At 56.9% G+C, this 26,389-nt stretch overlaps 1 protein-coding gene across 3 annotated transcripts in view; it reads left to right on the plus strand.

Annotated features, from left to right (window-relative positions):
• The window catches only part of ZMIZ1 (zinc finger MIZ-type containing 1), a 222,102-nt gene that overhangs the window by 53,043 nt on the left and 142,670 nt on the right, over nt 1-26,389 (plus strand). For all 3 annotated transcript variants that reach the window (XM_080642496.1, XM_080642497.1, XM_080642498.1), the window contains exon 3: nt 10,542-10,630. The gene's annotated coding sequence lies outside the window, so the exon portion shown is untranslated. The remainder of the gene's footprint in view (nt 1-10,541; nt 10,631-26,389) is intronic.

Raw genomic sequence — 26,389 nt, forward strand, 5'->3', positions numbered from 1 at the left:
GAGGAGAGCAGCTTGACCTTGGAATGTTATTGCAGAAGTGAAATGAGGTCATGTGCAGAAATGGCCAGATCCAAAGAGCTGGGCCCACGGGGCAGTAGGAGGTCCAGTGCCTCTGGGGCTTGCCTTTCTCTTGCTGGGTAAATAGACCCTGAAAACCTAATACATTTGGTTGATGTGTTTGGACCAGGAGGGGAAGGTCTGCCCATTCCCTGCACCTCCAGAGTGGCCTGCGACCCCTGCCTCCCTGTGTTTGTCCAGTTCTTGCCCTGGGTCAGTGTGACCAGAACTGTGTTGACATTGGCCTACATGCCCCTGGCTGTGGGGTTAGCCCAGGGGAAATGGAGATAGTTTTCTGAACTTGCCCACTCTGAGAACTGGGGCCAGTGGGTCAGCCCCTCCACCCCTCAGTTTCCCCATCTGAAAGTGGGATAATTAATGGCCCTTACCCCATAAGCATTGTGAGATTAAATTAGGAACGTACATACTGTGCTTGGAAGGGGGTCTTGCACGGGGTGAGCACTTGGGGTGTGTTAGCTGGTCATGTAGCAGCAGCAGTAGCAGTCGGTGGCAGGAACAGTGGCCACCTGCCATTTATTGACTGTATTAGTGTCAGATGCTAAGCTCTTTACATACATTATTTAATCTTTGTGGCAACCATATGAAAGCCCTCCTATAAGCTCTGTGTTCCAGATGAGGGAACCGAGGCACAGAGAGGGCACCCAGTCTGAAAGTGGTACTACTGAAAACCTATCTCAGAGCCCTGCCAGGGTGACCAGCCGCCTGCGTTTGCCTGGGACCATCCCCGTCTTGGAGCTGAAAGTTCCACATCCTGGAGACCTCTCTCTTCCAGGCCCACCAGAGGGTCTAAGCCCGCTGAACCTGGCCCCGTCCTTGGCTACAGGGCTAGCTGCTGCATTCTGGGCTGGGCCCCCTCCCACACCTCATAGATCCCTCTTCCAGCCCCATCACCCTTGCCAGCTGGAGGGCGTGGGTCGTGTCCAGTGCATCCTGGGCTGCGCCTCATCAGTCCTCAGTCTCACCATGTGCACCGAGAGCTTGGGCACCTCTGCTCCCTGCTTTCTAGAGATGCTGGAAAGTCCCTTAAAGGAGAGAAGGCGGAGTGAGCCCCGCCCCCAGCCCTGGCTGGGCAGCCTGGAGAGGTAGCACTGGCCCTTCCGGTGCATTGATGGAGAGCGTTGCTGACAAAGGAGAAAGGTCAGCAGGGGGACAGAGCGGACTTGGTGGCCGCCTGCTAGTCTCAGTGCCCTCCCCCCACCCCGGAGGCAGGGCTTCCTGGGGGAGGGGCCCCGTGCTCCTTGGGGTCCTGGTCAATCCACATTGACTCACACAGGCGTGGGGTCAGGGAAGCGGCTGGGGAGATGCCTGAGTCGCCCTTGACACCTCTGTCTCCCTCACCCCCACACCTGACAGTTGGTTTGACACCTTAACCATTTCTGGTTCTGTGTGCCACTTAGCGCCCACATCCTCTCTTGGCATTCAGGTATTACCATCTTCTTGCCTCTCAATGACTGAACCCTTCCCAGGCCTCCACTGCCCCCCATGACTTCTCTCTGTCATCAGGAATAAGGTATAAACTCGGGGGCCAGCATTAAGGCCCTGTTAGTTCAGTGAGGCAGCCCAAAGCTGCCAGTCCTTCCTCAGGCTGCAGTCTGCTGCTCCGACCCTCAGACGAGGTCTGAGCCTTCCTGGCCCTCTGTGCCTGGGTGTCTTCTCTCCAGACATGCCTTTCCAGGGCCTAGCCCATAGCTTTTCTCCCCAGAGGCAGTGGGGGCAGATGGAAGAGGTCACGTGTGAGGTTGCAGTATATGTACCCTGAGTGCCCACCCAGCTTGTCCCGTGTGCCCGCCTCACCTAGGCTGTAGCGCTGAGCCCACTGTGACCAGGAGACCAGCCTGATGCATGGACCACTCCATGCTGTTCCTCAGACTCTGCCTTGAACTATCCAGTGCATCTCATGCCCCAGCTCCTGGAGAGGAGGACAGGAGCCATCTGTCTCCCCAACTCACAGGAGGCCAAGCCCCCATCAGGGCAGGATATCAGTGGTTAGTGCACAGGCTCTGGGGTCTCATCCCAGCTTCATCCCTTACTTGCTGTGTGACCTCAGGCAGTCACTTAACTTCTCTGAGCCTCAGTGGTGATTTGTGAAATGTGGGTAACAATACTCCGTCTGCCACAGGATGGTGAGATTCCATGAAATGACACATATTAAGTGTTCCCAGGGTCCTGGAACATTTGAGGATTAATAAAGTTAGCTTTCATCATCATTATCAGCACAGGTAGGTCCCATATCCAAGAAATGAGGGCCCTCCTGCAAGTGGGTGTCTCCTGGTTATTGGGACCCTCCACTTCTGCCCCCCACTGTTCCTCTTTGTCCTTCGTCCTGTCCCAGCACTCCTCCCCCACATTTCCTAAAACCCCAGGAAGACCAGCCCTCCTGGCCTCCTGTTGTCACCCGCCTTATCCCCCGGGCCCCACAGATGCCTTTGGGTCTGAGGCCAGGATTTATTATCGGTTTCTCCGTGGCCTCTCACAAGTGCCTTGAGAACAGTAGGTGCCTAAGGAGAGTTGGGTTGAACCAATGTTCACCGAGCCCAAGTCACTTCCGAGAACAACACAGCAATGACTAGCCGGGCCTGTGGGCTCATCCAAAGGCCGTTGAGGGGCATTCCTGAAGCCAGACCTGAGCCACCTCACACCGGGTCACAGCAAGTGTCCACTCTGGCCTCCTGGATTCAGGGATTTGGGGGCGGTGGGGCGGTGGGGGTGCAGTGCTGGGGTTGGGCCTCTCTGGGGGAAGGTGTTTCAAGGCTGCTTCCTCTCAGGGCCTCGGAGCTGTCGCTCCTCGTTTTGTTTGACCCGGCCCTTTCCCCACCCCCACAGTTCTCTGTTAAATTGTGTTATTATATTTAAACAAATCAATTCCATTGCAGAGTTTTTCCTGTCCTAATGATGAGTTTGCAGCACAAATGCCATTGATTTCTCACAGCCCTGAAAACCAGTTGATGAATAGCACCGGCTTGTCTTTGGAGAGGCACTTAGAGCAGTTCTGCAGGGCCCCTCACCCACCCATGCACTGTCCCTGTCACCCCCACCCCACCCCACGGCACTGCTGCCTGCAGGGGGCCAGGCTATGTGACCAAGGGAGGCTGCAGCGGTGGAATGTCATCGCAAGGGCCTGCCCTTGTGCTGGTGAAACAGTCACAGTGGAGATTTTTATTGATTTTGGCCGAAGGCAGGAGCACAACTTACAGGGCAGAGAAGTGCTGCCGTGTGATCTTTGTCCTCCTTACAAGTTCAGAGCACGGTCCTGAGAGTGACAGCAGCTCTCCTTCTAGACCTTGACGGGGCTGCCGGGCACTGCTCTTTTAAAGGGGCGGTTCCGGAGGTCGGAGAGCTGTCCGTACAGGGGAGCGGGAACTTCGCTCTGTGAAGTCCTTGCCATCAAAGTCAAGGCTAAACCGCTAGGCAGGGCTTTGCCTTTCAGATCACTGCCAGGAGTCAGGACCTGTCTGAGCGTTTTGATGACCCTAGAGCTTGGGTGGGCAGGTGTTTTTGTTCCCAATTTAGAGGTGGGCAGCCTGAGTCAAGGGCAGTCACTGGATTAGGAAAGGGCTGCTGGTGCTGAGACCAGCCCTGGGGACCTGAGTGTGGCCTTTGTGCTCCCATCTGTCCCACAGGGAAGCTCCTCTTCCTACCAGACTTTATCCCACCCCTTCCCCACCCCTGAGCTTTCTGTCTGCTGAGCCCAGACTGCCATGTGGGTCACTGAGCAGGGGTCTCAGCTCCGTGCCTGCAGCATGCCACGCAGCCTGTGAACTGGGCTGGGGCAAGGCAGGAGGGCTTGGCAGGGACTGGCACACTGGAAAGTGCCCACCTCACCTAAATCCGTAAAAGTCACAGGGTTTTAAGAAACTGTACGGGATAGGACTGGGTTGAATTTGCCACTGCCTCTCAGGAATTCTAATTCAGGCCTTTGTTTTAGAGACAAGAATGTGTGGCCTGGAGTTGGGAGTGGCTCTTCAAGGTCACACCACTTGGCAATGGTGGAGCAGGGGTTTGAGCTGGAAAGTGGCGGGGGGCGGGGGGGCAGCTCTCAGGGAGTGCTGCTCCCTTCCCCCAGCAGTCAGGGTTGGGGGCAGGGCAGGGCTGGGGGCTCTGTTCTAGGGGAGATAGGCCCCTCCCTCAGGAGACCCAGTGGCCCAGCATAACCCCCCCACCCCCCCCCCCGCCTTCCCTTTGCCCCCAGTGCGGTTACCCTCCCCCATAGACAAACCTCCTGTCCCTCCTAATCAGGTTAGCCTCCTGCTCCATGCCTGCTCTGCTGAGTCGTACCAGCTGCCTCTAATGGCCTGCCGACCTGGCCCTCTCCTGGCTCTGCGTGTGGGGGAGGGGAAGCTAGGCAAGAGCTGTGTGTGGGAAGGGTGCTCCATTCCCTCCGTTCAGACTTTTCCACGCCTTCTAGGATCAAGTCCAGATCCTTAGCTTGGCATCCAGGACCCATCACAACGAGACCCTGCTTATTCCTCCAGCCTCCACACCCCTGGTGCTCTTTGCTACAGTCTCAGGATGCTATTTGCTACCTTCCTGCCTTTGCATATATAGGTTCTTTGGTGACCTCCCACCTCTGAAAACTTCTACACATCCTTCAAAACCCAACTCTTGGGCTGCCTCCTCTCAGGACTCCTGCCCATATACTCCCACTGGGTGCTCCACTGGTCTGGAACTTAACCATTAATAGTACTGTTGGGTGCATTGCTCCTAGACCTGGATCCCCTTGAGTTCCTGGAGGAAAGGGAGAACATTCTAGAAGAATATGCATCAGGGTACAGCATAGAGAAGTGCTCAGTGAATGGGGCCAGCAAAGAAGAGAGGAATGGGGACCAAGGCTAGGGAAAGAGAAAGACAGGAGTGCATGGAACAGCTGCTCCCAGCCCCTCCACACCACTCCAGCCTACTTCCTGCCAGGGAGATCATTCTCCCCGACACATGTGGGGCCTGAAATAGACACACGTGGGGCCTTGGTGGGGCACAGTCTCAGGCCAATGTTAAGCAGCCCAGCCCCCCCATTCCTTGGGCACTGACGCTCCCTCTCCTCCCAGGGCCCTGCCCTGCAGCACAGACCCTTCCCCCAGCAGTGCCCAGGTCTCTTCACTCTGTTCCTGCTAACTTTGTTTTATAAATAAACTATATAAATAGGTTCCTCTGATTCCTCAGGAGCTTGCAGCCACAGTGTTTAAGGATTGGGGCACTGCTGTAGGCATAATTGTACTACCGAATCCATCAGCTGCCTAATTACCATTCATTTTGCATTTATTTCTGCTAATTAAAAAGAGAGAAACTCCTAACAACTTTTACGTAAATACTATATTTGTTCTATGTTAAGATGGGATGCTAATTTGCTGGTAATTAGCTGATTATCTAATTTTATAGCTATCACACAGGATGGCCCTGTCCCCCCTTCTCACCCCAGACACCACTCGAGGCCTCCCTCCCATCAGGTGTTAGAGGAGAGGGTCAAGGGAGGTCCCCGAGGGTTGTTAGAGGGTCTGTCAGAGGCTCGGGGATCACCAGAAGCAGGGCGTGTCCGGGTTCGGGGGTGCGGTCTGACAGAGAGCTGGGAGGAACCTTTGGTTCATGCACTGTTTCTGTACAGATGTAGACACTGAGGCTCAGGGAGGCTCAGCATCCCCCAGAAAGGCAGTGGTAGACAGACCCCTGGCCATGTGTTTGGGCTACCCCTCTAGCGCTTACCCCACTGTATGGAGCACTGTCAGGAGGAATTTGCAGGGCGACGGCTTTATCTGCAGCTAGAGAAATATCTGGGCCCAACTCCAGCCCGAGTAAGGGGAAGAGGTAGCCTGGTCAAAGCCTATGGAGCAAACCAAACCCTCTCGTACCCTTCTGGAAACCTCCGCTTCCTCCCACTTCCCCGTCCAGCTCAGGGCTCTGCTCCCACAGCCCCCTGGCTCCCTTTCCAAGCCTCACTCCCCCAGCCGCACCAGCCCAGGCCTGTGCATGGTGGACGTCAGGATGTATGCAAGGCTCCGGTTTCCAGATCTTAACACTATGTATTTTCGTGTGAATTAGAAAAAAAAACCCATAATTTTACAGACTATATTGTCTTGGTTCACTAAAAAGAAAGTGGTTGGTTCGAAATGATTTAAATAACAATATGTAAATAATTGAGGTGGAACACAGGATGTGGCTTACAGGATCTAGTAACTGAAGTTGGGGACACACTCGGGGAGGGTCTGAGAGCATCAGGTCAGAAGAGCAGGTGGAGGAGGCCAGGGGCAGCAGAGGGACCCCAGGGCAGGGTTGGCCAGTCCCTGGCCTGGTCTGCAGGCCACCACTGCCCCATCCCCTACGCAGGATGACAGGCCCCCTGGGTCATGCCCTCCTCTCCTCGGCCCTGCAATCAGCAGGAATTAGCCCACCACAGAGAAATCATTGGCTTTCAGAGTCCGTTTAAATGGGGCTCTGTTTCGGGGAAGCCAGGAAGTCGGACTGCTGCGTCTTACCCCTGTGACCAGGGGCAGATGAGTGACTTTTCGGGGACTCCCTGGCTGGCCCAGCTCCCCAGGCATTGGTGGGTGAGTCCCTGACTGGCCTTTTTCTCTCTTTCTACTGAGCAGTCTGTAACGGCCAGTTTTAGACATAAAGGGAAAGTGGCTTTGACTAGGCCAGGTGTCACCTGGGAGGCCAGAGCGGTCAGGGCCAGGGTCGGCATGGCCTGATGGAAATCCCAGAGGTCAGGCTGTGCTTTCTGGAACCTCCGGCTCCTCCTCTGTAAGTTGGAGACTGCCATGCTTTCCTTCCAGGGTTGCTGGGAGGGGCCTCAGAGCCACGGGCAGAGCGCCCCGGAGAGGAGTGCTCAGTGCAGCTGGTGGTGAGCCCGATGACCCGCCCAGGGCCCCCCTCGGCCACCCACCCGCCCGCCGCCACTGTGTCTGTGCGAGGTGACCCCACTGCCGCCAGCGATCTCCCGCTCATCTGCCCTTTTATCGCCCTGCACACAATCAGGGGAAGCCGGGAAGGCCACGGGGGGCTGGGCAGATGGAAAACAAAGAGAGAAAACAAAGGCACTGCTCCGAGGAGGCCAAAAGGCAGGCTGCCTCCTCCCTCTGCTGCCTGGCCAGCCTGGCCCACCAGTGCCTGGCCTTGGCCACCCCCAGGCTGCCGGTGACCTGCCCCACCCCCGTGGAGACTAGCCTCAGACCTCACATGGTGCCACCACTCGCTGGGTGACCCCTTGACCGGTCACTTCTCCAAGCCACCCTTTTCTTATTGGTAAAATGAGCGAGTTGGACCTCATGCTGCAGGACCTTCAGCAAACTCGCCCCCTATTCCTACCCCTGGGCGGGGGTCCCATTGAGGCTGTTCAACCCATCTCTAGGACACCCCCCAGCCTCAGAACGTCAAGGTGGTGCCCACTTCTGCCCCTAGAGAGGACCCCAGCGTGCCCTGTGCGGAGCAAGGCAAGCAGGAGGCCCTACACTATCAAGATCTTGGTATCTCGGTGTGGGGTCTATAAGCATTTGTGTGGAACGGAGGAATGGTTTAATCAGAGGGGGCTTAACCCGCGTCGGCCCTTGGTGGCCGCCGCTGCTGCTGGAGCCTTGAGAGACGGACACTCTCCCGGGCCCTCCAGAGCAGCAGCGAGGAGGAGTGGTCACGGGTTCCTAACAGCACTGGGCAAGGCGAGGCTATCTGGGCCATGCTGTGTGACCTTGCGCTGCTTTCTAAACCTTTCTGTGTCTGTATTCTCATCTGTTAAAATGGGTATAGTACCTACCTCGTAGGTTGTGGTTAGGTTAAGTGAGTTAATTCACATACAGTACGTTGAACACTACCAGATAAAGGTCTATAATGTGAGGTACCGCTCTTGTCATCAGTTTCAGCACTCGCATTGGTTAGGGGTGGACATACCGGGTCACCATGGAGCTTCAGCCTCCAAGCCCCTCCCCTGCACTGCGTGGCCAGGGTGGGCGTTTTCCTGGCAGCTGCGGAGCGTGCCACGTGGGAGGGCAGGTTGCTGGGAGGTGCGTTTCTGGGTAAGCATTTCCAGTAGTGGTTGAAAGGGGCCAGGATTCCCAAGGCTCAGGGAATTTGTTGTCATTTACTTTCTCATTCTAAATATTCAGTTGTGATTTTATGTCTATTTCTAAAGAGGGCCTCCAGAATAGTGTAAGCTTCAGGTCCTGCCCACCTGGACCTGCTTATTTCTGTTACCATTATTGTATTTTCAGGGCTGGCGCTGGCAGCCTCTCTCCCTGTAGACAGCCTGCCTCCGAGCACCCCAGAGGCAGCCTGCAGCCCAGGCTGAGGAAGCCTGAGGGGGGGGGCAGGCGAAGAGAATGGGACCTCAGGGAAGGTCTTCTGGAAGAGACCCCAGATGTGCAGGGGTCCCTGCCCCTGCGCTATAGGCTGGGGCCCTGTCCTCTCCCTCCTCCCTGCTACCCATCTTGTGTGTGCCCTGTGGGCAGGCGCAGGGGCAGTTGGGGAGCAGGTTGCTGAGTTGGAACAGTTGCCCCTGAGGCTGCCACCAGGCTGGCTGGCTGTGTGCCGGGTTTAGTGCCTGGTGGAGGCCCAGGTTGGCCCCTGCCCTCAGAGCTCTTGGGGAGTGGGGAGGGGTGGAGGTATTAGGCCCCTTCGCCTTGCATCTCAGAGAGAGGAGCCAAGAGAGCCCAGAGGTCCTAGGGCTGGGCCCTTGGGGAGGGCGGGCCCTTGGCTGGGAGGCCCTGGAGGAGTGGTGCCGTGGGCCCTGGCGCCTCCACTGGCAGCAGGGCCTCTTGTCCTGGGCTCTGACAGGGACATTTATAACTCACAGCTGTGCCGTCCTGGGCCCAACTGACTGTGGTAAACCGATCTGGCTTCAGGAAGTCTCGTCCCGAGGCCACTCCCCACCCCGACCCCACACTCTCTTTCACCTCCTGATACCACATCCTGTTCTCTGCAGAGGGGCCCAGCCGGGGTCTCCAGCCATGGGCAGAGCTGGAGGAGTCAGAGAAGTTCAGCGAGGCCTGAGACTCTCGAGGTGGGGCCTCTGGGGTCACTAGGATCTACCCCCGAAGGCACCCCCAGGGGACCCAGGCACATAGGGAGTCAGAGGGTACCCCAGGAGCCCACAGGAGCTGAGGGCAGGAGCTCAGATGGTGGAGCCCAGGACTGCGTTCTGTGCTTCCGAATCTAACCAGAGAGGGGATTAGACTTCCAGCCCCTGCTGACCAACTCCAGCCTGGGGGAGTCGAAAGGAAAGGGGCCGAGGGGAGCCAGAGGGCTCAGGGGACCTGGGAGAGACGCATCTCGGACCCTCGGCAGCCTTGCATGGCCTGGCGTCCTGTGCTGGGTCGTCCCCTCCTGGGGCCAAATTACTCACAAGGCCTGGTGCCCAGTGCCTAGGTTCTCACAGCAGAGTACACGCTGGGTAAAGGGTCTCGCCCAGCAGTGGGAAGAAAGGACAGCATTAAACACGGCATGCTCGCTGGCTCGGCCCCTCCCCTCCCGTGGCCTTATTTGCTAACTAATTCTGGGGTCCTGTCAACCAAGCACCCCTCCCATGCTTCTCTCCTTCCACACAAAAGAGGGTCGATAAACAATAGTGAGTCTGCCAGAGCTTGGCCTTCGGAACTCCGGTAACCTGTGAAAAGTTTCTAGAATTAGTGCCCGAAAGAGCGTATATTTTTGTTTCCTTAGTTAAATATTTATTAAGGTGTATTAGAAATATATACCTAGCATATCAAACCAGCTATTTCACAGATATGATTGCTTTGGACAAGACCAGATTGGAGCTAAAAAAAAAAAGTGAGTTGAAATAAAGATAAATATTAAGTCATCGTTCAGATAGGACTCAGCGAAGACCAAGAGTCACAAAGGCCTGAAGTTCGGGGAACGCAAAATGAGTAATGGCCAGGGCTCTTCTCTGTTTTAAACTCTGGTTCTGAGCTTCCTGTCAGCCATAAGCAAACCGCGTAGCCCTGCACGCGGGGGAGACGGAACGCCAGCCGGTTCTGCGGGGAGGTGCGCACACATAAAATGGCTCCGAGTGTGGTCAGAGGTCTGGTGAGCGATTCATAATGAGGAAGGAATTCAGGCAGGGGTCACAGAGTAGCTTTGGAAGTGGCTGCCGGCCGTGTGAGATAATTCCCCGGAGCCAGGCAGGCCCAGCGAGGGAACACTGCAGGGCTCTTAGGCCGCTAAAAATACCCGCCACTTCTCCTGTCCCCCTGCCTGGGCGCACAGGGGGCCGCACAGGGAGGCCACGGCTCTCTGCTTTTCTCACCAGGAAGAAAAAGACAGCACAAAGCCCCTGAGCCCCGGAAGAAGCAAAACAGATATATTGAACAAATTTTTAAGACTCCTGCTAGGAGGCGTTGGCTTGGCGTGTGCAGGCTGGGGAGCTGCATAAGTGGCCCAAGAAGCACCCATAGTAGCCAGCGGTGGGAGCAGAGGTGGGAGGCCGTGGGCGGCTGTCTTTGTCCCTGGCCGCTCACACGTGTCCGTCTCTCTTGTGTCCCCAGGAAGAGGAGGAGGCCGTTGGCGTCAGGCCAATGCTGCGAGGGGTGTGAAAAGAGCCGAGGTCCATCACTCCGCTGCCAGACCTAAAAAGGTAACACCAGATCCCCGGTGCCCTGATGCCCAGGCCACTGTACCTTCTCCTGAGACCTGGCCAGAGGCGAGGTGGCCAGTCTTTTTCCCCAGCCTTTCCTGACCCAGGCTGCAGGCTTCTTGCAACTCCTTGTGTGTCCAGCACAAAGTACTGCTGGGCTTCAGTTTGTCCATTTCTAAAATTGGTCTCCTAATTCTTGAGAACTCTGAATCAGGGTTCCCGGCTCTGGTGGGAGTAGCATTGAGGCCACGAGGTCAGCAGGGCCACTCAGGGCTTGGGAAGAGGGTTCCTAATGCAGACTTGGCTGAGAGGCATCTCACTGGAGCTGGAGCTGTGGCTGTGGTAGTATTTAAACTCCAAAGGGATTTCTCTGCGTAAGAATTGTTACCTGTATTTTTAGACCACAAGACCAAGGCACAGGGAAGTTAATGGGCTTGCCAAGGGTCCGCAGCCAGCTCTGGCCACATTGGAGCAGCTCTGCTGTATCCCATTTGCCATATCAGCTTCTACACTTTGATTGCATTGCACTGGTCTGGCCTGTCCTCCCCAGAGAAGTCCAGCTATCGATCCCATGCAACTAACTGCCAGTCTTACCTGTGTGCCTGTGGTGGACCTATCCATCCACCCACCTCTTATCCACTCACCTAGCCATCTAGCTGTCTCTCCATCCTCCCATCCAACCATCCTTCCATTTACTCCTTCATCTGTCCATATGCTCACCTACCCATCCACCCACTCTTCTAACCATCTCTTTACTCATTAATTCACTCACCGCTTACACCAGGCCCAGCCCACGCTGAGGGCTGGCTTTTGAAGACGATCAGATACAGCCCTGCCCTGAAAAAGTGCAATCAGCGATGGAGGGGGACACCTGGTCCCAGAGCCAGACCCACCTCCATAAGCTCAGTGCTCAAGGCCTGCGTAGTGTCTGCCTGCACGGGGAGGGGCCGTGTGCCGGCTCTGCAGGCAGGCATTCGGGGAAGGCTTCCCAGGGGAAGAGGCACTGTTCACTTATTCATGCCCCAATGTTTCCTGGGAAAGTCTCCGAGCTGGGAACTTCTTGATGTTTTGGAGACAGCAGGGAATAAAACTGACAAAATTCCCTTTCCTCACGGCGCTTCCATTCTCATGAGCAGAAATCGACAATAAATACTCCGAACGTGGTATCTAACATGTCCGGTGATGCTAAATTTCAATAAGGGAAGTTAACTAAGTAAAGTAACTGCGTTTGCAGGTGGAGTAAAGTGATCTTTGACAAAGGATGGTCAAGGGAGGCCTCTGACCAGGTGGCATTGGAACAGAGACCTGAACCCAAGGAGGTAGGGACTGGGGTGCACTTGGGGTACTCAAGGAAGTGGCAGAGAAGTCACGAGGCTGGAGTGAAGTGGGAGGTAGAAGGAGAAGGCAGAGAGAGCCTGGGGACCCCCTTATGTAGATGGGCAAGAGGGGAGACCGGGGATGGGGGGGAGGCTGCGGGCCACATCCAGGCAGGGGTGGCAGCGGTAGGGGGAGAGGTGGTGAGAAGCCATTGAAGTCTGAATATAATTTAAAGATCTTGCGGCCGGTGGATTAGAGGTAGAGGATGAGTGAAGAGAGGGAGAGTCGAGGAAGGCTCTTGGGTGTGAGACTGGAGCCCTGGCAGAGCAGAAACGGTCCGTTTACTCAGCCAGGGCTGACGGCAGGGGAGGCTGAAAGAAGCGAGGAGCTGTGTTTAGACAAGTGACCTTTGCAATGGCTTTGAAACTTCCAAGTGGAAGGGTTGAGCAGGCAGTCGGATGGATGAGTCTGGGAGGCAGCGTGCATCCCGACTGGAGATACATATGTGGTAGCTGTCGTGTATGGATGCTGTTGCGGGAGGGAGTGGAGCTAGAGCAGACCACAGCCTGAGTCTGTGTCACTGTCACCGGGCACCCAGCCCCTAGAGGGAGAGAAGGAGAGGGGTGGGCAGTAAGCAGACCGAGAAGGTGTAGCCAGAGAGGGAGGAGAACTGAGACAGCGGGCTCTTCATGGATGGGGAAGATTTTGCTGGCAAAAAGGGAAAGGACGCCTCAGGCAGAGAGAACAGCATTAATGAAGGCTCAGAGGCCTCAATGAAATGAGCAATGTGTGGAGAGAGGTGGTAGAGAGGAAGAAGGGACCAGAGCAGCTTCCACACCTGGCCCAGGCTCATGGGTGTCTGGCTGGGCTGTGGGTTTGCTCATGTGCAGGACCCTCCCTGTCATTCTGGTGGGCATTCCTTGGGCTTAGCCGAACCTCTTGCCCTGAGGTCTGCATACTTTGCACTTGCTTTTAAGAAGCTTCCCCTCCTTCTCCTGACCTCCTCCCTCTCCTGACCTCCTCCCTCCCCTCTGGGGCTCTTGGGCCCCTGAGGCCTCCCCCTTGCCTAGAGTGCTTGTCTGAAAACACTGGCTCTAGAGGTGGCTGCCTGCAGGGGGAAGGGCACCCAACACCTCCCTATTGAATCCCTAAGCACTGTCTGGATCCTTGATCTTAAAAAGAAACTGTAGAAACTTCGTGGACTGTGAGTGCTCATCAGAGCTGCCTGCTGATGCTCAGCAGTTAGAGTAGCCGAGCACTCTGCCTTTGGTGGGCAGGTGTGTGCGTTGGGGGTCGGGGGAAGGTGTCCGTCCTTGTGCGTCTGCTGTGTTTCTCACTTCACACTCAGCTCTCAGTGGAAGGAGGGGCCTGGCTCATTCACGGAGGCTGTGAGAGGCTCCTGTCCCTGAACCAGCCTTGAGGATAGGATGGGCAAGTGCTCAGCGTGGTGCTTCAGGTGGGATGAGGGTGGGAGGAGCATGCACACCACACCGCTGGGGATTTGCAGGGGCACGGACCAGCCCGACCGCCAGAGGATGATGGGACTAGGGTGTCGGGGAGGCTTGGGAGACTTCCCCACACTGAGACTAGGAGGGAGCCCAGCAGGGACTTTGTGACCCCTGAGTCCCTCAGGGATATCTGCTTCTGGCTGCTTCGGGGACTGGGTGGGGGAGCTCAGGGAAGCTGCTTGGATGATGCATGCTCCATGGCAGGATGCCCTGGTAATCTCATTAGTGTGCCCCGCGGATGGGACAAGTAATCCTGTGCCTTAGACTCACTTTTCTTTAAGCCTGTCCCCACCGATATCTCCCTAAATCCTCCCCCTGCCTGTGTGACGTTGGACACGAGTGGACTTATCCCCATTGAACAGATGAGTAAATCAGGGCCAGAGAGGACGAAGCTTGCATGATGCCAGAGCTAATTGGTGGTGTGGTGGAGCTGTGAACTAGGTCTGTCTGAATCCTAAGCACTCTTGCCCGCTGCCCTCTGCCATCTCCCGGACTCTTCTACAAGATCTGGCCCTGCAGGCACCTTCACATAAACCAGTTTTCTAGCTTCCTCATTTTGTAGATGAGGAAACAGAGGGCCAGAGAAGGTAAGACACTAGGCCATGGCCACACAGCAAGTCAAGGGCAGAACCTACACCAGAATCTGATTTGGCTTACTGTGTCCACCCACCCCCACCCACCCGACCTGGACCCTGCCGGCTTCCTCTTGGAGCACCCACTGCCTTCTGTTCCCCCCTGGCCTTTGGCATTCGCTCAGATTGAAGGCACCAAGTTCCTCATCAGAAGGCTCCATTGTGCCTATTGTTTAAATATAGATTACTAATGAAATGCCTTTTCATTGCCTTCTCCGTGAATAGTTTCCATGTAAGTTAATTTGCAGTGTTATGTAAATTCTGTTTAACTTCAATCAAGTTTCTAATTATGTTTTTACCGCAGTAATTCCCATTTGATTTGTCATCTCCTGTTAGGTATTTAATGTTCGGTGGGCGGCTGTGCTTTCTCTCTGTCTCTCCCTTTACCAAGGCCCTCTCCTGCCCTGACCTCCCTCTGCCTGTCTGTCTTTCTCCTTCGCTCCTGCTCGCTTCATGCTCTGGCCCTTCCCTATGGGTCACCTCCCACCTCCTCTCCTTTCCTTCCTTCCCTTCTTCCTCTCGAGCTGCTCCTTCTTCCCTTCTGTTCACCTCTGTTCTCTCTGGCTTTGTTTTTCCTGCCCCTCTCCTTCCTCCCTCCCTCCTTCCTGCCCTCTTTCCCAGTGCTGTTTCTCCCATCTTCTCTCTCCATTTCCCTGTTACTCCTTCTCTCTTTCACTCTTGCTCTTCTTCCATTTCCGATTTTTCTCCACTATCTCCCACCCCACCCTAGCTCTCTCTCTCTGTTCTTGTTTGTACCCCACGTTCTCCCCTTCCCCACATTTTCTTCTCTTTTATGTCTGCACCTCTTCCTCTTCCATCCTAGAGCCCTTCACAAAGCCATGTGCCAGGGCTGCTCCGAGTGGTGGGACAGGCGGAGGAGGAGGTGGGGCTGGCTGGGTGTGCGTCCCTGGAGAATGAGGGCCTGACCCAGGGTACCTGCTTAGAGCTCTGTGCCCAGCCCTGTCCAGGCGCCGGCCTCTGGTACCCCGGGAACTGGTAGGACACGAATGCCAGAGCTGGACTCTCTGGGTGCAGCTCCTGATCCAACCCTTACCAACCGTGGCTGTCGGGTTGCTGATCCCCCGTCTGTAAATGGGGTGACAACATGACCGCCTCGTAGGGCTGTGGTTGAGAACGTAATGAGACAGCATAGAAGAGGGGCTTGGTTCTTATTTGGGAACTCTGGCCATGCCCCTCACTTCCTCGTGCCCTGCCCAAGGCGCCTCTGTAGTGCTGCTGCTAGGGTCGGGGTCTGGCCTGAGGACAGGGCAGGATGGAAGCCACTCAGATGCCCTCCCTCTTCCCCCCCACAGAGCTGGTGCATGGTCCACCTGGAACAGGTCTCAGTCCTGCCTGCCAGGTGAGGTGGGTTCCTTCTCCTTTCGGAGGCTCGCCTCAGGGCTATGATGACAGGCTGCCAGTCTGTGGGGGCATCCGAGGCATAGACCCCCCCCAAAGCTAGAGCAGCCCTCAAGACCCTGGTCTAGGAAACCGTAGCCAGTCACATGGCCAGACCTTTCCCAAACAGCAGACCAAAGGCATCCTGCTCTGTCAGGTGGACTAGAAGCTCCCTTCTCCACCTTTCTCGTTCCCTGGACGCCCCGGAGCTGGGCTGTGGAGTCCAACTGCCAAACCGCTACTCCGGGTGCAAGGCCTTGACAGGCCTGTCTAACCTCGGCTCCCCTCCTGCCCCACATCCGAGTTCTGGGCTCTGGATTCTCCCTGCGTGAGAGCCGCTGGGCCACACAGTTTCCCAGCAGGCATCTGCCCTCTGGGTGGGGAGGGCGGAAGGAAAACACCAGACCGAGGGCCAGGAGGCGTGTGTCCTTCCCTCCACTCCCCCTTCTCCCCGCACTCCCCCCCATTCCCATCCAGCACGTCCCTGGCGTGACCAGGAAGCAGAAAACAAGTGTTTGGAGAAGGCATTCTTTTGGGTGAGGAAAGGCAGGCCAATCACTTGTCCTTCAGAGACAAGAAACCTGAGCTGGCCCAGGCCCTGCCCTGCTGGGCCACATAACCACCTGACCTGCAGCGAGTGTGCGTGTGCGTGTGTGCGTGCGTGAGTGTGTGTGTGTGTGTGTGTGTGTGTGTGTGTGTGTGTGTGTGTCCCTGGTCTAGGAAACCTTAGCCAGTCACGTGGCCACTTTCCCTGTTTGTTTAAGTAAGCAGTTCAGGCTGGCTGTAGCCAGGCAGCTAAGACATGGAGCCAGGGGAGGGGGCCACACAGGCGTGGGAAGCATCATGAAGATCGCGGGGACAGAGGGCAGCCCTGAGCGGGGCATACAGTTCTTGGGCCTCTGGATTTAGTGTGAGGAGGCCTGGCCTGGGAATGGCCCTGCTCTGATCCCCTGCTCTCCCTGGCCCTCCCCACCTCCACCTGTCAAGAAAAGGTATTAGACTTGCTGACTACAGAGAACGCTCCCAGCCCTGAAACAGAGAGGGCAGGCACTCTCTGTCCAAGGGGAGCTCAAAGAGGCAGAGCCCTGGCCAGAGAGAGGGGCACATGTGGGCATGGCCATTGTCTGTCGTGTCCCCTGGAGTGGCTGCTGAGCCCTGACCCCTCAGCAGGAAAGCCCACGTCAGGCCTTCCCTCATGTGTCCAGCAAGCCTCTGCTTAAGTCAACAGATGGAGCACCTACTGTGTGTCAGGACCTGTGCTGGGCTGGGGCATAGGGTTGTCAGAATCCCATACCCCTGACATGCTTTCCTCCTGTCGGAGGGGCAGGACCATTTTTCATAGAGCAAAGACCCTGGCCCTAAGGCAGATCGGCCCACTACTGCCATTCCACTGAACCCTAGAGCTGAGTAGAGGGTGGCAGGCAAGGGGGAGAGATGTCACTGAGTCCCTTGTAGGCTGAGCAGCTGGGGCTCAGGTCCCAGGGTCCCCTTCCTTCAGAGCGGTAGGAGCTGGAGCCAGACTTCCCAAACAGATAACAGCAGAGCGCAGAGACTTCTGGGGCCTCCCCAAGCCCCTCTGGGCAGCAGAGCCTCAGGAGAAATGGCAGGTATCCTTCTGCCTTCCTCCAGGTTTTCCTGGCCTATGTGGTGTGGCTTAGCTGTAAGGGCACAGTGCCCCTCGGGCCTGGTGGAGGAGGGGGCTGTAGTGGCCTTGGGTCCATGCTTCTGAGGGCCCATCCTGTGTCTGTGCGTCCCCCTCTCCTTTGACAAACCATTCCTGGCAGCCAAGTCTGTGCCAGGCCTGTGCTCAGTGAGACACATGTGCCCTGCCAAGCCCACCTCAAGCAGCATCTCCAGGGCTGCGGGTCCAGGGTAAGGTGAGGCCCAGGAGAGGGGCAATCATGGGGTGGGGGTCAGGGTTAGCAGACCCCACAGGTTGCCCTGGGTTCTTGGGAAACTTAGGCATACTTTTCCCCAGGTCGGCTGGTGTCTGAGCATATAGAGCGTGGGAAGACCTGGTCTTGCTTGTGATAGATTTGAGGGTGTACTACTGGGCTTGGCTCCTGAGCTCAAGACTATTCCAACTGGGAAGCTCCCTTATGGAAAAGGGTTGGAGCTGGTGGCCAGTGACTGAGCTGGTGACACAGGGCAGCCATCCTGCCACCCATGACAACATGTGGATTCTGGCCTGGGGTGGCTATAAGCTACTGGGCTAGCGTTCCAGAAGGCTGCCTAGGCCCGAGTGTCCTGGCCTGGCCTTGCATGCCCCCAGGGTCAAGAGGCTCAGTACTGCACATGGCTGTCTTAGAAACTCTTCCTGGTAACTTGTGCCCTGACCGCCCAGTGGGGCTGAAGTCTGGCTCTGTGGTCCACCCTGCTCACTTCAGGCCTTTAGCCTCCTGACCGAGCCTCTCTCAAGTCTGGCTCTGTGGTCCACCTTGCTCCCTCCAGGCAGAAGCTCAGCGGAGTCCGCAGACTGCCCAGCACCTGTTCAATTGGAGTAGTGTGGGCAGTGTCCTGCGCTGGGCAGCCCTACCTTCGCAGCATGGCCCCGGGGACTACTGTGAGTTTGGCTGTCAGCCTTCATGGGGAGGTTCTTGAGGTGCCCATGGTACAGGCGGGAGCCCTGAACCACACAGCTCTGCCCCTGTCCCTGGGGTGCTTTCAGATAAGACCAGCCCATTCAGCCCCAAAATATCTCCCATCTGCACTCATCCCCAAACTGAGCTACAAGAGGCTTTTGTCCATGGAGGGCCCACAGGCAGCTGGAGGGGTCCTGCTCTCCCTGGCAGTGCTTTCTGAGGCACCTGTTTCCAGAGCAGCCCTGAGAGAGACCTGAGCTGCCACGACCTCCTATAGCCAGTGCCCTAGGAAAGCAGGGGAGGGCCTCTGTCCAAACCTCTCCCTCTCACTGGGCCAGGCCACTAACCTCTCCACTCCCAGCATATCCCCCTGGAGGACAGGTGATCCCAGCTCCTGAGGCGCAGACCATGGGTGGCCCCACAGCACCCTGGGCCAAGCTTCCATCCCACCCAGACTGCTGGCACTTTAAGGACCCAGGCATGTGAAGTTGGGTGGGATGAAGGGGTCTTGCTCTGAGGATTTGATGTCACCTTGTCCCTAGTGTGGGGGCTGTGCTGCCCGGCTGGGATGCCACCCCTCTGCAGGACCTGCCACACAGCTGCTCATCTCTGACCACTAGGATGTCCTGCCTTGGAGGCCTGAAATGGGTCCCACTTCAGCTTATCCCCTTGTCCTAGTCCCTTCGTCACGGCTCAAAAATGACCCTGTCCCTCTGCCCAGAGTTGGGGGAGCAGTGATCCGACTGCTTGGGGCGGGCAGGGAGCTGATCCTGTTCAGCTGTGTCTGAAGTTGTGAGTTACTAGGAAAACACCCTTGGTACTTCTGCCAAGGACTCCTGCTAGAAAACAAATCGCTGGAGGTCGAGATCAGAGGTCAGAGGCCACCGAGCAGGCCAGAGCGGCCTGCCCACTCCTGCTCCAGAAAACTTTGGCACTTCTGAGGAGGCTCCACGGGGCCCTCCCTGCCTCCCAGGCTGGGTGGGACCTATGGGACAGGAAACCAGGGCGGGCCTGGAGGATGGGACTCAGGGTGAACTGGGTCTGAGCCAGGGATGAGGCGAAACCCAATGCTGGCCTGGCCCCAGGGCCACAGCCACATAGGTCACTGGGCCTCAGTAAGTGGCCACCGCCCCCACAACAGGAAACTCTGCCCAGGCACCCCCCGTCCCACCCCATGTTCCCAAGGGTGGCGCTTCTACTATTTCCCGTGGGAGCTGCTGCCAGGAATCATGCCCTCTTGAGAGAGGAAGCGGGACCTCAGCTCTGGGCGGCCCTGCCCCTGACCTGTTCTGACCCCCTCCCGCTGGTGGAAGCTCTGGGCCCACACCCATTCCTCACCCCACACATGCTGATGACTTATCTTCTCCCAGACAGCCAGTCACCTTTATGGGCCTGGAGAGAGAAGCTCTAAGTGGGGCTAGGCCTGGGAGCCCAGAGAACGGGGTTTAGGGTCTAGGATCTACCACCAGCTTGCTGGTCCCTTGAGCAAGTCACTCAACCCCTCTGGCCTCATCTGTAGAAAGAAAGGCCAGAGAAAGAAGCTCTGCCCAGCTGCGAGCATCCCATGGATAAAGGGTTGGGGTAGGGTGAATTTTGTATCCTTTAAGGACAACCAGGTTGGGATTAACTGCCCAGACTCCTGTCACACATCCCAGCCAAGGGCACTTTGTCCATGATGATCCCCAAGCAGGGAGAGAGACATGGGTGCCTGCTGGTGTCTCCGTGGCAGACAGGGTGATGCTGGCATGGCCCCTCTCTGGGTCATTCCATCGCTGACAACACAGGGGCAAAGCTGGGTACCTCTGTCCAGGAAGGAGCCCTCGTTTTTTCCTCCTCTGGAGCTGGAGGTGGGGCATTGGAGATCCCTCTGCTGCCATTAGGCATGTGGGCCAGGTTAGCAGGCCTGTGGCTGGGGCTGGAGAGAGCAGTGCTAAGGGACAGCTCCTGCCACCCTCCTCCTCCTTCCAGTAGGTGCTCTGAGGCCTTGGGGTTTCCTTTGGTTGTGGTGTTGAACCTAAGGTGCAGGGAGGAACAGGGTAGTAATACTTAATGCTCCAAACGCTAGGACAGCACCCCATGGAGGGGCTGCTCTCGTACTTTCCTTACAGAAGTTCATGGTCATCACAGCGACTCCGGGAGGTCACTCCTCCTGTTGCCCACAGAGTAGGAAACAGACACAGAGAGGTGAATCGACCTGCCCAGGGTGGCTACACTGGGCTTTGCACTGGGCAGCTGGCCCCAGAATCAGTGCCCTTGGCCCCCACAACTATGTAGCATGTCTGATCCATGACACCTCCCCCTGGGCAGCCCCCAGCCCAAACCCAGCTTAGTGTCAGCTGGGGCTAAAGCCCAGGATTAGCTGTTTTCTCAAGGGGCCTGAAGGGAGAGTCAGGACACCAAGGTGAGTAGACCCAAGTCGCCATGACTTTGGATGGTTAACACAGACTCGGCGCCACCCTGAGCTCGTGGGCCAGCCGGAAGCTTGTCAGCGACAGGGAGACCATAGGTCCCAGCAACCCAAGTTCCTCTCTGTGGGTGGTGACAGCTCAACCTCAGTCTGCATCTGCCTTTCAGAGCCAGTGTCGTAAGGATCTGTGAGGAGTCCTGGAGACCCTGGGAACAGGCTCTGAACCCCTGTGGCCCCTGGTGCATGTTAATTTCTTTCCCAGTGTGTCAGGCCACACGGACCAGGGCATTCCAGGCATCGGATACAGAGGTCGAGACACAGACGTGTAGGGCAAGGTTATAGGTCGAAGTCAGACTGGGGCCTTGTATATGAGGCTGAAGAGTTAAAGCTGAACCTTGTAGACAGTGGAAGCCATGGAAGGTTCTTGGACAGAGGGGTAATGCATTCTCAGGGAGAGGAACTGGCAGTGGGAAAGCCTGGCATGCTCATCCAGGTGTGGGGAATCACGTGGCTACGGAAGTTGGCCCAGGTGGGTGTCAGTGCCAGCTGGGCTCGGCAGGCCTCAGTTTTCCTCCTGTAGACCCGTGGTCCACAGGGCGGGGGCTAGCACAGGCTGGAGAATGCGGTACTGCAGGGAGGGGCAGGGGTCAGCACCGGTGCCGCTTCCTCTGCGTGTCCCAGAGTTGTCCTCCCCCCACCCCCAGCTCGGGGTAGTCTGGGTTTCCCACCCAGCCCTGGGTGGGGCCCCATTGCTTCTTCCTCCCTCTGTGGCTTTCTGGTCCGAAATGGGAGGTGACTGGTGGCTGCAGTGGGCTGTGGGGTAGAAGCCAGGGTGGGGACATTGGTGGTGGGTGGAGTCACAGGATGGGTGGCCATGAGTCAGGAATGGCTGGGCCTGTGTGTCATCTGGCTACGTACTGTTCTAGCTTCCCTGCTCTTGTCTGCCTCAGCTCTCCCACCCACATCTGCACCGTGGCGGCTGGCTGCAGGGATGGTGCACTGTTGCTATGAGCTTAAAGCCCACGATGGAGAAGTCAGGGGACTGAACTTCAGATTACAGGCTTCTCCTCCCCAACGTGCAGGGAGACCTTGGGCGTGTCTCCTCCCTCTCCGAACCAGTTTCCCCATTGCAGAGTAAGGGTGGGGCTGGCCAGGGATTCTCAGCCCCTGCCCACATGGGAGCCAGAGCAGCTTAGAAAGACAGCCCACCCAGACCAATTAAAACAGACCCTGGGGGCGGGGCCTACGGCCCTTGGGGAAACCTCTGTCTGCAGCCTCTGCGGGTCTGCTCTCCAGGACACGCTGTGGACAGCGTGTAGATCCTGGAGCCCAGGGCCGGCACTCAATCAGCTCTGCCACTTTCTAACACTGGGCAGGTGACTTCCGTCTCTGAGCCTCTGTGAAATGGGAATGACATTACTTTATAGAACTGCTGCGGAGACTAAATGGGTTTGCTATATAAATAGTGTCTGTAGAGCTGGACCCGGTATGGACGTGGTAAGCACTGTGCAAGTGTTAACCTCTGTGTTCTCTGATCTGCATCTGTTTCACACCACACTTCCCATCACTGCTCATTCGTTCACCCAGCAAACGTTCTAGGGGCTCATACCTGCAAGCCCTGTGCTGGGTGCTGTGGGCAACAGGCAGAAGTCCATCATGGGGCTGGCCTTGGCCCCTCCTCTTAGCCCATCAGGGGCAGCCCTAGCAAACAGGCTGTCAATCCCCAGGAGTGATGGACAGGTGTGTGGGGAGATCCCCCAAGAATCTCACTGAGTTGCTGGGCTGAGGGAGCCCCTCTTTCTGAGAGAAGGCAGAGAAAATCCAGACTCAAGGGAGAAGAAAGGGGTACCCTCTGCTGGACCTGCAGGCCTTGGCTGGGAAGCACCTGTGGGTCCCTAGTGCCTCCTGGTGGGAGCCCTGGGACGGGCTCTGGGTGTGTGATGCTTTGACTGGGCTGGGCCCTGGGGCTGCCTGGGAAGGTAAGTGTAGCCAAGGCCGGCAGTGTGTGGAACAGAACAGGGAACCTCCTCGAAGCCCGTCGCTGGGGCGGGCCACGTCCTCCGTCTCCTAGAGTCCTTTCAGCAACCCAGGGATTAATCAGGCATTATTCCTCCCACTCTGCAGACAGAATGAGGGAGGCTTCAGGGGGGAGGGAGCTCTCGCCCAGGTCAGGGAGGGTAAGGGCACAGGCTGGACTGGAACCTTCCTCTGTGTGTGCAGGATCCAGTGGGGCTAGTTGAGCTCCCCTGGGTGACTACGTTGGTAGAGCACCTTGGACAGGTGGCAAAGTGCAGTATGAGGATTAACACACCCTACAATCCCCGGCCTTCCCACCGGCTCCCCTGCAGCCAGCACTGGGCTGCCCCTGGGGGGAGAGCTGGTTACTACAAACAGGAAGAGCTCCCGTGGCCTGGCTCCTCCAGGGCCAGGGGTTGGCCCCGCACTTGCCCCAGTTAGACCTTCTCCCTCCCCGCTGCACCATGGAGTAAACTGAGTTAGAGGAGGCTCAGGGACTTGGCTAAGGCCACATGGCTTGCAAGCGGCAGAACCAGAATTTTGTTCAGGCCTGGGTGGCATTAGTGCTGTGCTCAGACCCACCACTTCCCTCTAGCAAGAACAGGACCTTCCTTTGTCCAGCATTTGTAAACCTGGCCCTTGGCCATCACTGCAGACTGGCCTGGCCCACGTGTGGCCAGAATCCCAGAGGGATGCCTGTTTGGAGAGGGTGACCGCCAGGGGACTGGCCCTGGCCCGGGAATGGGGTCATTGGGACACTTGGTGATAGGCGGTTTGCATGGGCCATTGGGAGCGCCTGTGCCCTTCAGCCTCGCGATGGTCCCACCTGCCTCCTCGAGTGGAGGGAGCACAGGGCCTGGGTCCAGGCTGCCCCATGGAGCTGACGACGAGGGTGCTGCCCAGCCCTGTACCAGTCATGGGTGTGTCGTCAGCTCAGCTAATCCTCCAGCCAGTGTAGCCCAAATGAGGAAACAGACCTGTCCAGCCTCCAACACCAGGCTGACGTGGGCCTATCCCTGTCCTTCCGCAGACTCACGTCCCCTCTGTAAGGTGGCAGCTTGGACTTGGGACCTCCAAGGACTCCGCGGACAGCCTCTGCCAGGCCCCGTTAAAGCTGCAGGGGATTGGGAATTGGGGCGACACAGGGGTGTTTCTCCAGGGCAGCCTTCATGTGGGCAGTGCAGGGCCAGGTGACAAGGGCCAGGCCACCGCAAGCAGAATGGACAGAGGTGAGGGACAGAGCTCCGAACAGGGGGCTGCTGACAGAGAATTCAGTTTTGATCAGTGTCATTGGGAGAGGCAAATGCCCAGGTGGGTGCCAGTGGGCACTGGTTTGGCCAACTCCAGCTAGGTGCCCCTCTAGGCAAGACCTTGACCCTGGACAAGGGGGAGGCCCTGCCCACACATGGGGCCCGATGAGATGGAGGGTGTGGAAGTGAGCACCTGGCACAGAGCTTGCACCTGGAGGGTGCTCAGTGCCCCCACCTTTCTGTGGGAGCAGGTGACCCTCGTGAAGCCTGTCTCCAGGAAGCAGATCCCCTGGGACTGCTCCTGAGTTGGCTCCAGAGTCCTGGGCCTTTCTCCATATCTGTGATAAGGGGTCCAGTGTCTCCACACGGGGCAACCCCAAGTCTGCACTTGGCAGCAAACCTAAGGGATAATGACAGTCCTTCTTTATTGAGTATTTCCTGTGCAAGTTGCAGTATGGGAATAATGTTAAGTCCTTACAATTCTGTGAGTGTAGTGATTCTTGTTATCCCATTTTACAGATGAGGAAACTGAAGCCCAGAGAGGCTAAGTTTATTGCCCAACATTACACACCTCAGTAAGTGACAGAGCTGAACCCCAACTCCAATGTATAAGAACCTAAAGCCACACTATGCACCATCAATCTGTGTGGAGTCCTCACCCTTGATTAGAGAAGAAATTGTTCATTTGATGACTTGAGGATAGAAGAGACCCTTTCCTATTCCTTTAGTGTGAGTGGCCCACAAGCCAGAGCCCAGGGCTTCTGGTTGGTAGGAGGTGTGGACTAGAGCAGTCAGGAGGCTTCCAGGTGAGAATGTGATGCAGATTTGCAGCAAAGGAGAGCCAGTCCCTGACTGGGGCCTGATTGCTCTGTGAGCTTGGGTAGGATCCTTCCTCTCTCTGGTGTCATTTGCCGCTTGGTACAGGCCCAATACCAAGGGGCTGAGTGGGAGCAAGGCACGCGAGTGTGCATCATGAGCCGGAGCACTGGAGAGGCAGGCTGGGTGGACATCACTCCTTGGGCCTGGGCAGTGCCCACTGAGTAAATGAAGACTTGTGGGACCAACAGGGTCTCTGGAGTAGGTGCCACTCCAACATGGCCTTGAAGATACATTAGATCAGGATTGGGCAGGGGTGAAGCCCTGGAGGGACCCTGGGGATATGTCTGCCTGTGCCCAGGGAAGCTGGTGCCCCTGCCCTGTGAATGCACTGTTCCCCTGCTCACTGGTGCCACCTATAATTCTTCAGCCCAGAGCCTTTCTCCTGCCATGCCTCTGGGCCTTTGCCTAGGAGGGCTGCCCTCCTTCGTGAGAGACTGCTCAAGGGGATGATGCCCCTGACCCCCCGTTTTGCTGTCAGGCTGAGTCAGGCATGCCTTCTAGCACTTTGTCCTAGAATTGCCCTTCTTTTGGGTCTCACCCACTTTGCCTTAGACAATGCACCAACACCCTTGGGAAGCACACAGGCTGGGCAAGTATACCGGTTGGCCTTTGGCCCTGCCTTCATTCTCCATCCCCAGCCATCCCCAATTTCTTTCTTCTCCTTTTCCTCTTCTGGCAGCTAGTAGGCACTGTCATTAGTTGTTGAAAGAAGGAAATGGATGGATGGATGGATGGATGGAATGAAAAAATAAAGAAACAACCCCCTAGAAGTTGGTTTATAGCCCCTGTTTTCAAAATAAGGAAACCAAGTCTCAGAGATGTTAGGTGGGTGAGCGGACAGTTCTAAGAGCCCCTACCCTTCCCCAGCACTCACTCTTTGGGTCCCCCCTGGTGCCAGGGTGTGGCCCTCGTTAGCACTGGCCTCTGTCCACTGAAGCGTTTTCCACCTGGAGGCGTCCCTGAGGGCCTAGCACAGACTGGCGTTCCATGCGTCCACAGCAGGTTGGCAGAACCCTGCTGGTCTGCCTCTCCTAAGATCGCAGAGGAGAGAGGCAGGTGGGAAGCCCAGGGGCGGCTAGCAGGGGCCCAGGCACACTGGGCATCCTTGGGCCTGGGAGTGGGCAGGCTGTCAGGGCAGCTTGAAATCATCTCAGAGGAAGTGAAGACAGACAGGAGGATTGACCAAGGGTACCTCCTGATTCTCAGGCAGTCCTGCCCAGGAGGCCCCTCCACCCCAAACAGCCAACTCACTGGGGCTTTCTTACCTGTTCCCGAGGCTGCCTGCAGCCACTCCTGTTCTTTCATGGAAAGACTTGGGGTTTCAGCCCTCCCCGAGCACTCGGGGCCACCGAGCCCCAAGCCCCGCTTTGCTATGCCTGCAGGGGGTATGACAGGCTCTCCCAGCAGGAGAGGTGACCAGGCCCCCAATTTTGATTATGTGAGGAGAGCGAAAGGAACCCATCAAATATTCTGGGAGTTCAGAAAAGGGAAAAGGTACTTGGGATGGGGCCTATCAGGAAGACAGCCTGGAGGAAGTGGTGCTTTGGGCACGGAAGGATGGGCAGGGTTCTGATGGTGCCACCCCGCTGTGGAAAGTTTGGGGTGAGGCAGCGCATGTTTTACCACTTGCAGCTCTGTGACCTCTGGCCTTTGCTGCGCAGTTTCTTCATCTGTGAAGTGGACACTACAGCTCCCCGATGACAGGGCTGTGCTGAGGTGAAGTGAGGCCATGAGAGCTGCTGGGGCTGAGGAGGAAGAGCCCTGGCAAGT

The sequence above is a fragment of the Plecotus auritus genome (assembly GCF_963455305.1).
Source record: "Plecotus auritus genome assembly, chromosome: 9".
Classification (NCBI taxonomy): Eukaryota; Metazoa; Chordata; class Mammalia; order Chiroptera; family Vespertilionidae; genus Plecotus; species Plecotus auritus.